This window comes from Lepidochelys kempii, chromosome 8 (genome assembly GCF_965140265.1).
Source record: "Lepidochelys kempii isolate rLepKem1 chromosome 8, rLepKem1.hap2, whole genome shotgun sequence".
NCBI classification, from domain to species: domain Eukaryota; kingdom Metazoa; phylum Chordata; order Testudines; family Cheloniidae; genus Lepidochelys; species Lepidochelys kempii.
Genome location: NC_133263.1, coordinates 46,176,338 through 46,189,260, shown reverse-complemented (window position 1 = coordinate 46,189,260; position 12,923 = coordinate 46,176,338).

The window sequence follows — 12,923 nt, the reverse complement described above, 5'->3', positions numbered from 1 at the left end:
CTTGACAATACCTACTTGGGGCCATCTGAAATGCTGATTGTGGGGAGGGCTGCAGGCCCCAAGTTGATGTTAGAGTTCTAGAGACTTGCACCCTCAAAGTGCTGTCACAATGAAGCTCTTAGTTACTTTGAAGCACAGAATTTTTTATTTGACCTGATGGTCTGCTTCATTTTTGTAACCATTTTACTGAAGATCTGATGTCAGTTCTATGCTGTATACATTTTTATTCTCATAAGCAAGATATTTCTGTATTCTGCACTCTTTTTAGGCTGACCTGATTCTTAGGTGAGGGAATAAACATTTTTTAAAAGTGCTTCTGGTATATTTCAGGAATTTGGGATGCTTATGAGGAACAGAGCTCAAAATCCTGGTCTGATCAGCGCTCCACCCCTACTATAGCTATGATGACTAGAATATGTTTACTTGGAATACACTAGATTCCACTAGTTCAGCCACTAGGTGTCTCTGTGCTATGTAGGGTTCGAGACAAGGTGTAGTTTCTGGTAAACGGGACAGACACAGCTGGAATTCAAGCTGTGTGAAAGCCTGTATGTTTATGCATGTACTTTCTAGCTGTTTTCTTTAATAAATACCTTCTGTTTAAGACAGTACATCATTCCATATATCATGACAATGGCAAATTCCCACACTGGATCATTAGTGGTATGTTGCTTTTCATTTATTTTAATTTTGTTTGCAATTCTCCAAAAAGTAAGAGAGTGTGTGTGTGTGTGTGTGTGTGTGTGTGTGTGTGTGTGTGTGTGTGTGTGTGTGTGTGTGTGTGCGCGTGCAAGCAGGGGGGGTAGAAACAGAGGGGCAGAACAAGAAGTATAAGAGGCGGGCCCTTCAGCTCAGTTGAGGGAGAGCCAGGGAAGGAGGCAGACATCTCTAGTCCACTGCAGGACACTGGCCCCACTACCGAGCTGTGTAGTGCCCTGACCCCGGAGGAGACAGAGTGTAGAGAGGCGCTTCTGGGACTGCCATCTGCTGTTTACCCCGAGGAGACTGAGGACCCACAGACTACGGAGCCACACCAACAGAAGGTGGTAGGAAGTAGCACAGGGGAACCAGACATTAGTATGGTCATGCTATTGCAATATGAGTCAGCGTGTTTTGATAGGATCCCCACTGACCCAGTGGCGGAATAACCCACCACTGTTAGGACCTTGGGCTGGGACCTGATGGAGCAGGGTGGGCCTGGGTCCCCCTGCCACCAACTCTCTGCCCCAGGGTGGCGGCCTACTCTCCCTAGGCTGGAAGACCTGTGCATTGTTTGCTGTCTGCCCTAGCCAGAAGGCTGGGCTAAAGACTGCTTGTTCCCTGACCCTGCCTAGAGGGCCAGAGTAGTAACTAATGACGGTTTTGCTGCCCGACGCAGGAAGGCAGAGTGGTTTCCCTCCGAGGATGACAGGGAGGAACCATGACCACTACAGTGTGTATGTGTAAACAAGTTCACTTATTCCTCAGCTGCATATAAGAATATGTATAGCTCTCCTTTGTACCTTTCCCAGACCTGAAGAAATGCTCTGAGCAGCTCAAAACCTTGTCACTCTCACCAACAGAAGTTGGTCTAATAAAAGGTATTACCTCCCCCACCTTGTCTCTCTAATTTCCTGGGACCAACACAGCTATACTATTGCACATTAGCTCTCCTTTGACAGCTTCTACATCTCTGATATGGTTCTTGATTGTTGTAGGACCATCTCTTGTTGGGGAGAAAAAGAAATCTATCCGAAGCAGAGTAATTATGGAGAAGGCTGCAACCAGCTTATTATGAAGCTCTAGTGTAAGCCTATAACTTTGTTTTGGAAAATTGTTCTAACCTGAAAACTGCACGGTTGACAATGAAGGCTGTGTGTAATGATAATACTTTATTTTTCCACCAGTGATCTCAAAGCACTTATCCACTTTTACAGATGGGGAAATGGAGGCACAGAAAGGGGAAGTGACTTGCCCAAGGTCACCTAACAGACCAGGAATAGAAGCCAAGTGTCCCAAGTCCTGGGCCTGTGCTCTGTCCACGAGGCCACACTGCTTCCCAGTGTCCAAGGATCCCCCACTACAGAGGGAGAATCTTCCAGTGTTTGGATACTCCAAGCTTAGGGCTGTTTTGTGTTGAGGCACCTGCAAAAAGCAGCCCTGTCATGTCAGAGATTATTGATGTGTTTGTTTGGCACCTGGGTTTCTGGTTATATGGGCAGGGTACTTTGATTATGTCCTTTACTCTTCATTTCCTTGCATTGAAGTCCTGGGGTTTTGTAAACGATGGGCTAGGTACGCGCACTGTTGTCACTTAGCAACCTTAGCTAGGCTTTGAAATTAATGTGTTTGGTTTTCGAATAGGAAAACAGAGTGGGCTATCACACAGTCTAGAGGAGTATAACACAGTTCGGTCAGGTGGTTAAAACATGATTTTGGTCTCATCTGCAAAGGCCAGCCATCCACTCTGTCAAAGCTCTACTTTATCATATCACGGTCAGCTGCCATAGTAACAATTTTGGGGTCAGCTAGGCTTAAATGATGCCGGCGTCTTGGGGGTTTCTGTTGCCACCCATATGCTGCAGGTGCATTAAACAGCTGGGGGAAGCTTTGCTGTAATGAAGCCTGAAGTTCTGAATGCCTTGATTCACTTGCCCCAGCCAAAATGCTTGCTGCCAAGTGTTATAACCCAGCACAGCTGGCTACAGGCTGACTGAGCAGGTTTTTGTTATCCAGAAAGCTCTACCTCTGCCGACCTGAGACTGCCTCCAGCACATAGGCAGCAGTGGCAGCTTGTCCTGAGAAACATTCCTCTTTCTATCCAGACTCCCAGCAGTGGCTGAAAAATGCTATGCTCCTGAGTTTACCCTGTCACTCCTCCTGCTTCATTAATGACAGCCGCATCAGAGGTGTCTCCAATGTCCCAAATGCTTCCACCAGGAACCAAAATGGCAGATGCATCAAATTTATCACATTGAGACGCTCGTTGTATGCAGTGTTGTTGTGGCCATGTCAGTCCCAGGATATTAGAGACACAAGGTGGGGGAGGGAATATCTTTTATTGGCCCAACTTCTGTTTGTGAAAGACACACACTTTGGAGCTTACACAGAGCTCTTCTTCAGGTCTGGGAAACTTACTCCCTTGAAATATGTATCAACTACTTATGCTACACAATCTGTTCCACCTTGTATTTTGCTGTGAGAGCCTTAGTACCTGCAGAAGATCTCTTTGTAGCTCAAAAGTACGTCTCGCTCACCAACAGAAGTTGGTCCAATAACAGGTATTCCCTTCCCCACCTTGTCTCTCTAACATCCTGGCACCGACGGCAACAACAACACGGCATACTGCATCCCAGTGTTTACCGTCAGTCTTATTTCCTGCCTCCATCACTTCAAATTCTTGCTGCTGAGATCTCTTCCCAGCCAAGTGCACAGGCATAATGCAAACTGGCAGATTCATGCTGACATTGTGAGCTACAGCTGCCGGACACTATTGATAACCTGGGAAATTTCCCATCAGATGCCATTTATCACTTTCACAGCCTGCTGCTTCATGCAAGCTATTTGTTGTCAGTTTCTCAGTCTGGCTGCATGCAGGAGCCCAGAAAGATTTCTATTTGAACTAAGGGAGAATCTATGAAGATCTATCTGAAGTAGGGGAAAGGACAGGGGAGGAGATTTCCTTATGAGAAGGGGCTATTTCTTGTTATAAACTGCCTTCCTACTGGAGGTCACAACTTCTCCTCTCTGTGACAAAATAAGGCAGTTCCCCCTCTCGGGCTCAAACTCACACCTGCTGTCTGTTGGAAACACACCCATTGTATCCCCCTGTTGTCTCTCCTCTTAGAGCTTATACATATATAAGCTCTAAGAGGAGAGACAACAGGGGGATACAATGGGTGTATAATTAGGATGGAAGACCAATGAATGAATTAAGCATATTTTCCAAGGAATGCCATTACACAGCTGGTCCTCATGTGGTCACCAAAGCTTCAGTGCTGGTAAGCAGGGACTCTCTCTTTGTTCTGTGTCTGTACAGTGCCTAGAACAATGGGGCCCTAATCCAGATGGCCCCCAACATGCTACCATAATACAAAGAATAATTTATTATAATGGGTATTTTGGATGGGCAATAAATGCTGCTTCAGAATACTGTGCCCTTGAAATCAGAGTATTTCAGTCACGTTTTTAAATGTGAGCAGGAGACAGGCCCTGATAAGCATCACCGGATCTGATCCAAAACACATGGAAGTCAACAGATTTCCATTGACTTCAGTGGGCTTTATGTGAGGCCCAAGGACTGCTCCACTGGAGGCTAGTGACATGTGGAAGGAGGTACGTGTCAGAGGGTGAGTGGCCCTTTAATGGGAGATGAAGGCAGCCCCACTTGCAACACACTTCACTTGCTTTTCCAGGTGGAGAAAATGAGCAAAGTCAGATGATAGGCAGGTTATCTGGCTAAACCAGGCATGGGGGAAGGAGATAAGACAAGACAGAAGGCTTGGGAATGCAAGAAGGGAGATTCCAGGTAGGCAATCCTGGGAGTGTATGCTTAGTAGAGACTTGAAGGACCCTAGGAGAGGTGGAGGGGAAAGACTGAGTAGAACCTGAGAAGACCTGAGGGCTAACCTCAGAGTGAGCTGAAGCAGGTTTTAAGAGAAGACAGCCCCTCAGCATGGAGGGGCTGGGCCCAGCTTGAGACCGGGGTGGAAGGTGCTTTTGTTTTTGGTTTGAACTTGGATGCCCTGCTAGAAGGGGTGGACTTTGTCTTGAATGACTTAGCTAGATGGCCGCATCACTGCAGCAACTGAACCAGGCTGAAAGATTGGGCTGTTCAACCTGGGTGAGGGGGAACTAAGGTGCTGGCTAGCGTGAAGCCAGACTGAGTAGGTGACACTGCTAGAGTAAGTAAGTATGAGCATTACCCTAGCAAATCCCAGAGGGATATAACTTCCTTGCAGATCGAGTGTCATCCACACTGCTCTCTAGCCAAATCCATATGGTGGTCTGCTGGATATTGAGTTTATGTCCATCACGGGCCATCTTACCAGCACTGAAGCTTTGGTGACCACATAAGGACCAGCTGTGTAATGGCATTCCTTGGAAAATATGCTTAATTCATTCATTGGTCTTCCATCCTAATGATATGTCCACACCAAGAAAGCTGTCGAAACTGAACCAGCGCAGATGGAAGCAGTTATTGGGTCTGGCTTTGACCATCCTAATTGGTCATCTTGTCCTGCGACTTAATAAGGAGCCTCTGTACAATGGGCAAAGCTCCACTGAGGCCTAATTTAGTGTGGCAGGTTAAGATTATAATGAGGGTTCACAGGAATTAGATTTTTGTTGGTAAATGTCCATAAACATCAATTTCACTATACATACACAAACCGACCAACAAAATTTTTCATTAGTAATAATTGAAATCTACAGATAGGGAAAATAAGAATAATGCAGCTTGAGAACTTGAGTTTTATTTAAGGCTAAACTTTTGGCACATGATGTGACAGTTTGTGTCTTAATGGCTAGAAATCTTTCACTTTTTGAATCTCAAAGTCTGCTGTAATTAAATAATTATTCATAGAGATCATAGAACTGGAAGGGACCTCGAGAGGTTATCTAGTTCAGTCCCCTGCACTCAGGGCAGGACTAAGTATTATCTAGACCATCCCTGACAGGTGTTTGTCCAACCTGCTCTAAAAAATCCCCAATGATGGAGATTCCACCACCTCCTGAGGCAATTTATTCCAGTGCTTAACCACTCTGACAGTTAGGAAATTTTTCCTAATGTCCAACCTAAACCGCCCTTGCTGCAATTTAAGCCCATTACTTGTCCTATCCTTAGAGGTTAAGAAGAATAGTTTTTCTCCCCCGTCCTTATAACAACCTTGTATTTGAAAATTGTTATGTTCCCCCTCAGTCTTCTCTTCTCCAAACTAAACAAACCCAATTTTTTTCAATCTTCCCTCACAGGTCATGTTTTCTAGACCTTTAATCATTTTTGTTGCTCTTCTCTGGACTTTCTCCAATTTGTCCACAGTTTTCCTGAAATGTGGTGCCCAGAACTGGACACAATACTCCAGATGAGGCCTAATCAGCATGGAGTAGAGCGGAAAAATTACTTCTCGTGTCTTATTTACAATACTCCTGCTAATACATCCCAGAATGATGTTTGCTTTTTTGCAACAGCATTACACTGTTGACTTATATTTAGCTTGTGATCCACTATGATCCCCAGATCCCTTTCCACAGTATTCCTTCCTAGGCAGTCATTTCCATTTTGTATGTGTGCAACTGATTGTTCCTTCCTAAGTGGAGTACTTTGCATTTGTCCTTATTGAATTTCATCCTATTTACTTCAGACCGTTTGTTCAGATCATTTTGAATTTTAATCCTATACTCCAAAGCACTTGCAACCCTTCCCAGCTTGGTAACATCTGCAAACTTTATAAGTGTACTCTCTATGCCATTATCTAAATCATTGATGAAGGTACTGAACAGAAGCAGACCCAGAACCGATCCCTGTGGGACCCCACTCATTATGCCCTTCCAGAATGACTGTGAACCACTCATAACTACTCTCTGGGAACAATTTTCCAACCAGTTATGCACCCACCTTATAGTGGCTCCATCTAGGTTGTATTTCCCTAGTTTGTTTATGAGAAGGTCATGCGAGACAGTATCAAAAACCTTACTAAAGTCAAGATATACCACATCTACCACTTCCCCCTAGAGCGGGGCAGTCACCCCACTCCAGCCCTGAAAGGGTTAAAAGCCAGCCCTTGGAGAGGGCTGGGGCTGAGAGAAAAGGCTAGGCTGATTGGGGAAGCAGCCACAGCTGGGGCCATGCCCCAGCCAGGCCACAGCTGGCCCTATTAAAGGTCTGTGAGCCGGGAACTAAGTCAGTCTCTCTCTAGCTCTTGAGAGAGAAGGACCTGGCTGTGTGGGAGAGAAGGGTACTTGAGACAGAGCAGGCTGTTGAAAGGGAGCTGGGGCTTGGCAACTCCCCAGGCTGCAGACCTTGATAAAGGCCTATGCAGGTACAGGAGCTGGGGAGGAGCAGCCTGGGGTTAGGCAAAGGCAGCAGGTCCAAATCTCCCTTGCTAGTGATGAGTGGTTTATGGATTGCAGTTTGCCCTAGTGAGAGGGGGCTAGATGATGACTGGCAGTAGCTACTGAGGCAAGGTGGGGATAAAGGGTTGGGGGTTCCCCTGGGAGGGGGAGACCCAGAGTGTAGGGGCACTGCTAGGGGGCAGCACCCCAAGGTAAAGGGCCTCTGGGGTCCAGGGGGGGCAGTAGCAGGCAAGCTACCAGCTAGGAGGAGGTGCTCCGTATTCTGGAGAGCTAATTCCCAAGACAACCAGAAGGAAGGGCTGTGCCGGTGAGTCATTGCTTCGCTACACGTGCCCCCCACCCTCCATCCACAAGGCTTGTTACCCTATCAAAGAAAGCTAACAGGTTGGTTTGACATGGTTTGTTCTTGACAAATCCATGCTGACTGTTATCACCTTATTATCTTCTAGGTGTCTGCAAATTGATTGCTGAATCAGAAGTTAAGCTGACTGGTCTGAAATTCCCAGGGTTGTCCTTATTTCCCTTTTTATAGATGGACACTATATTTGCCCTTTTCCAGTCTTCTGGAATGTCTCCTGTCTTCCATGACTTTTCAAAGAGAATCACGAATGGCTCAGATATCTCTTCAGTCAGCTCCTTGAGTATTCTAGGATGCATTTCATCAGGCCCTGGTCATTCGAAGATGTCTAACTTGTGTAAGTTATTTTTGACTTTCCCTATTAGATCCTATCTCATTTTCACTGGCCTTCACTATTTTAGAGGTCGAATCGCCACCAACCTTCTTGGTGAAAACTGAAACAAAGAAGTCATTAAGCAGCTTTGCCACTTCCACATTTTCTATTATTGTCTTTCCCTCCTCACTAAGTAATGGGCCTACTGTCCTTAGTCCTCCTCTTGCTTCTAATGTATTTGTAGAATATTTTCTTATTTCCTTTTATGTCCATAGCTAGTTTGATCTCGTTTTGTGCCTTGGCTTTTCTAATTTTGTCCCTACATACTTGTGGTATTTGTTTACATTCACCCTTTGTAATTTGATTGAGTTTCCACTCTTTGTAAGACTCGTTTTTTTGTTAGTTTTAATCATTGAAGATCGCCTGGTTAAGCAAGGGTAGTCTCTTGCCATACTTCCTATCTTTCCTACGCAGTGGGATAGTTTGCTCTTGTGCCCTTAATAATGTCTCTTTGAAAAATTGCCAACTGTCTTCAATTGCTTTTTCCCTTAGACTTGCTTCCCATGGGATTTACCTACCAACTCCCTGAGTTTGCTAAAATCTGCCTTCTTGAAATCCATTGTGTCAATTAAAAAAAGAAAAGGAGTACTTGTGGCACCTTAGACTAACAAATTTATTTGAGCATAAGCTTTCGTGAGCTACAGCTCACTTCATCGGATGCATGCAGTGGAAAATACAGTGGGGAGACTATATACACGGAGAACATGAAACAGTGGGTGTTACCATACACACTGTAACAAGAGTGATCAGGTAAGGTGAGTTATTACTAGCAGGAGAGTGGGGGGAACCTTTTGTAGTGATAATCAAGATGGGCCATTTCCAGCAGTTGACAAAAACTTGTGAAGAACAGTGTGTGGGGGGGAAACAAGGGGAAATAGTTTTACTTTGTGTAATGACCCATCCACTCCCAGTCTTGATGGAATTAATTTGCAAACTGTATTCAAGCCTAAATTAATTGTAATTCAGCAGTCTCTCGTTGGAGTCTGTTTTTGAAGTTTTTTTGTTGAAGAATTGCCACTTTTAGGTCTGTAATCGAGTGACCAAAGAGATTGACGTGTTCTCCGACTGGCTTTTGAATGGTCTAATTCTTGACGTCTGATTTGAGTCCGTTTAGTCTTTTACATAGAGACTGTCCAGTTTGGCCAATGTACATGGCAGAGGGGCATTGCTGGCACATGATGGCATATATCACATTAGTAGATGCACAGGTGAACGAGCCTCTGATAGTGTGGCTGATGTGATTAGGCCCTGTGATGATGTCCCCTGAATAGATATGTGGGCACAGTTGGCAACAGGCTTCATTGCAAGGATAGGTTCCAGGGTTAGCGTGTGTGGTGTGTGGTTGCTGGTGAGTATTTGCTTCAGGTTGGGGGGCTGTCTGTAAGCAAGGACTGTCCTGTCTCCCAAGATCTGTGAGTGATGGGTCATCCTTCAGGACAGGTTGTAGATCCTTGATGATGCGTTGGAGAGGTTTTAGTTGGGGGCTGAAGGTGATAGCTAGTGGCGTTCTGTTTTCTTTTTTGGGCCTGTCCCGTAGTAGGTAACTTCTGGGTACTCTTCTGGCTCTGTCAATCTGTTTCTTCACTTCAGCAGGTGGATATTGTAGTTGTCAGAATGCTTGGTAGAGATCTGTCTGAGGGGTTGGAGCAAATGCAGTTGTATCGTAGAGCTTGGCTGTAGACCACACCACACAATCCCTTGTCTGCATGAAAACTGGAGGCATGTAGGTAAGTATAGCGGTCAGTAGGTTTCTGGTATAGGGTGGTGGTTATGTGACCATCGCTTATTAGCACTGTAGTGTCTAGAAGTGGATCTCTTGTGTGGACTGGTCCAGGCTGAGGTTGATGGTGGGATGGAAATAGTTGAAATTCCTCAAGGGTTTCTTTTCCATGGGTCCAGATGATATCAGTGTAGCGCACGTAGAGTAGGGGCATTAGGGGATGAGAACTGAGGAAGCATTGTTCTAAGTCAGCCATAAAAATGTTGGCATACTGTGGGGCCATGCGGGTACCCATATAGTGCTCCCATGTTGGCTTCATGGGACTACCCACATGCTCAAAGTTACCATCTGGCAAAGTTCAGCTTTTCTGATTTTTATGTGGTGCATGCATGTTTGGAGGGACACTGGGATTTATATCAGTGTGTTGTGTTGTATACACTCAAAATGCATCCTGTTTGGTTAATCACTTCACCAAACTCTTGAATATTTTTTGCATTCTATTCTGCAGACAAGTTGCACACCCATTTGATTATCTCCTTTTTCCAGATTGCTATTCAATACAAGTACACACAGCACCTCCAGTTTCAAACTCTTCAAAATAACTGTCCATTTACAAAAGAAAAGGAGTACTTGTGGCACCTTAGGGATTAACCAATTTATTTCAGCATAAGCTTTCATGAGCTACAGCTCACTTCATCGGCCAATGAAGTGAGCTGTAGCTCACGAAAGCTTATGCTCAAATAAATTGGTTAGTCTCCTTTTCTTTTGCGAATACAGACTAACATGGCTGCTGCTTTGAAACTTGTCCATCTACAGAATGTCTCTGCTTGCAGGGATTACCTTGAATCTGTTTTACAGTTCACTTTGTTCATTTATTTCCAGTGTTACAAATGACTTTGTAGAACTTTGCTTTGTAAATTTATTAAGAGGCCAGCTCCTTCTCATCACTCTGTCCTTCAGCTGAATATTGATGAATCTATTTTTGCTTTTGTATTTCTTTGCAGCTTTTGCTGAGTGACATATTTTGCAAAATGGTGACTTTTATTGCATGCAGGACCTTTGTGTCATGACTGCAAACAAATATGATCCCTGGCATTTGATTACCCTTCTACTCTAGTTTTACCATCGGTACACATTTTTAATTAAATGATCTGCAGTTCTTTCTGGTTGCTAACACTTTCATTTGGGAAGCACAGTTTTCAGTAGCTCTGCAACCATCCATTGCTCTTGACAAATAAAGTCAACCTTGCTTCGACTTAGTTATTTAAAAAATTATCAGTAACACCAAAAACTTTTTCTAAACAATCTGCCTGAAAGCCTATGAAATAGCTCTGAAGAAATATCACGGCTGGATGCTGCAGAAGCTCTTTTCAGGATCCGTCTATGCTCTTCCATACAAGTCGGATTTACTGAAGGCTCTTGAGAAAGGAAAAGAAGTGAACGAGGAGGAGACTCTAGAGAAGATCCACCTGTTCCTAGCGAAAGCCACTCCTGTGCTGGATGCAATTTATGACATGTATGCCAAAACGAATGCAGAACTGAACTACAAAGCTTAACATTTGCACAGGACGCCTACCACCAAGTATAAAGTACACACTACCTTAATCCTAAAGTGGGAACCCTAAATCACTGAGCACTGGGGCTGCTCCTGTTCATCAAGTGACTGTGATTCCTGGCCTGGATATGAAGGGAATAGCCTGGCTTTTAAATTTGTTTTCTATAGAAACAGACAATCACTATTTTATTGCTATCTCTTAAATAAAAAAAAAAAAAAAAACCAACAGAAAAACAACTCTTGAAATTGACATGGCTTTGCTTTCTTACTCAGGTCCATAACATAATAGTCAATGGTCTCACCTGGTACTTAGTTCTTTCAAAAGAAAATGCATCTTTACCAAGTGACATTCTTCTGTGAATCAAAGTATTGTTGAAATTTTTGAATGACTTTGCCTAGCAGTTTGCATTCTCACCTCTGTGCTCACTGGATTGGATTGTAGATCTCCTATGATTCTGTACCTGTCACATGTTCCTTGACTTTAGCAAAGCTTTTGACACAGTCTCCCACAGTATTCTTGCCAGCAAGTTAAAGAAGTATGGGCTGGATGAATGGACTATAAGGTGGATAGAAAGCTGGCTAGATTGTCGGGTTCAACAGGTAGTGAATAGTGACTCCATGTCAGTATCAAGCAGAGTGCCCCAAGGGTCGGTCCAGTTTTGTTAATATCTTCTGGGGCCAGTTTTGTTCAAGATCTTCATTAATGATCTGGAGGATGGCATGGACTGCACCCTCAGCAAGTTTGCAGATGACACTAAACTGGGAGGAGAGGTAGATAGGATACAGAGGGACCTAGACAAATTAGAGGATTGGGCCAAAAGAATTCTGATGAGGTTCAACAAGGACAAGTGCAGAGTCTTGCACTTAGGATGGAAGAATCCCATGCACCGCGACAGACTAGGGACCAAATGGCTAGGCAGCAGTTCTACAGAAAAGGACCAAGGGGTTATGGTGGACGAGAAACTGGATGTGAGTCAGCCTTCTTGGCAACAAGGGCACACTGTTAACGGCATTTTGGGATGTATAAGTAGGGGCATTGCCAGCAGATCGAGGGATGTGATCGTTCCCCTCTATTCGACATTGGTGAGGCCTCATCTGGAGTACTGTGTCCAGTTTTGGGCCCCTCACTACAAGAAGGATGTGGAAAAATTGGAAAGAGTCCAGCGGAGGGCAACAAAATGACTAGGAGACTGGAACACATGATTTATGAGAAGAGACTGAGGGAACTGGGATTGTTTAGTCTGTGGAAGAGAAGAATGAGGGGGGATTTGATAGCTGCTTTCTACTACCTGAAAGGGGGTTTGAAAGAGGCTGGATCTAGACTCATCTCAGTGGTAGCAGATGACAGAACAAGGAGTAATGGTCTCAAGTTGCAGTGGGGGAGGTTTAGGTTGGATGTTAGGAAAATCTTTTTCACTAGGATGGTGGTAAAGCACTGGAATGCATTACCTAGGGAGGTGGTGGAATCTCTTTCCTTAGAGATTTTTAAGGTCAGGCTTGACAAAGCCCTGGCTGGGATTGGCCCTGCTTTGAGTAGGGGGTTGGACTAGATGAGGTCCCTTCCAACCCTGATATTCTATGATAGGATAATTTTCTTTCTTTCTGTCACATCTGCTGCTTTCCCCTCATCCACAGAGCCAGTTATCTCGTCATAGAAGGCAATTAGAATACTCCGGCATGGCTTGCCCGTGGTGAATCCCTGCTGACTGTTCCTGATCGCTTTCCTCTCCTTAAGTGGTTCAGAATCCTATCCTATGATTTAGGATTGTGGGAGTTGGGATACAGGACTATTTTTTGGTCATTGTGTGGGTCACAGTGACAGACCAAAACAGATTGAGAACCACAGGTCTAGTAGATTAGATGA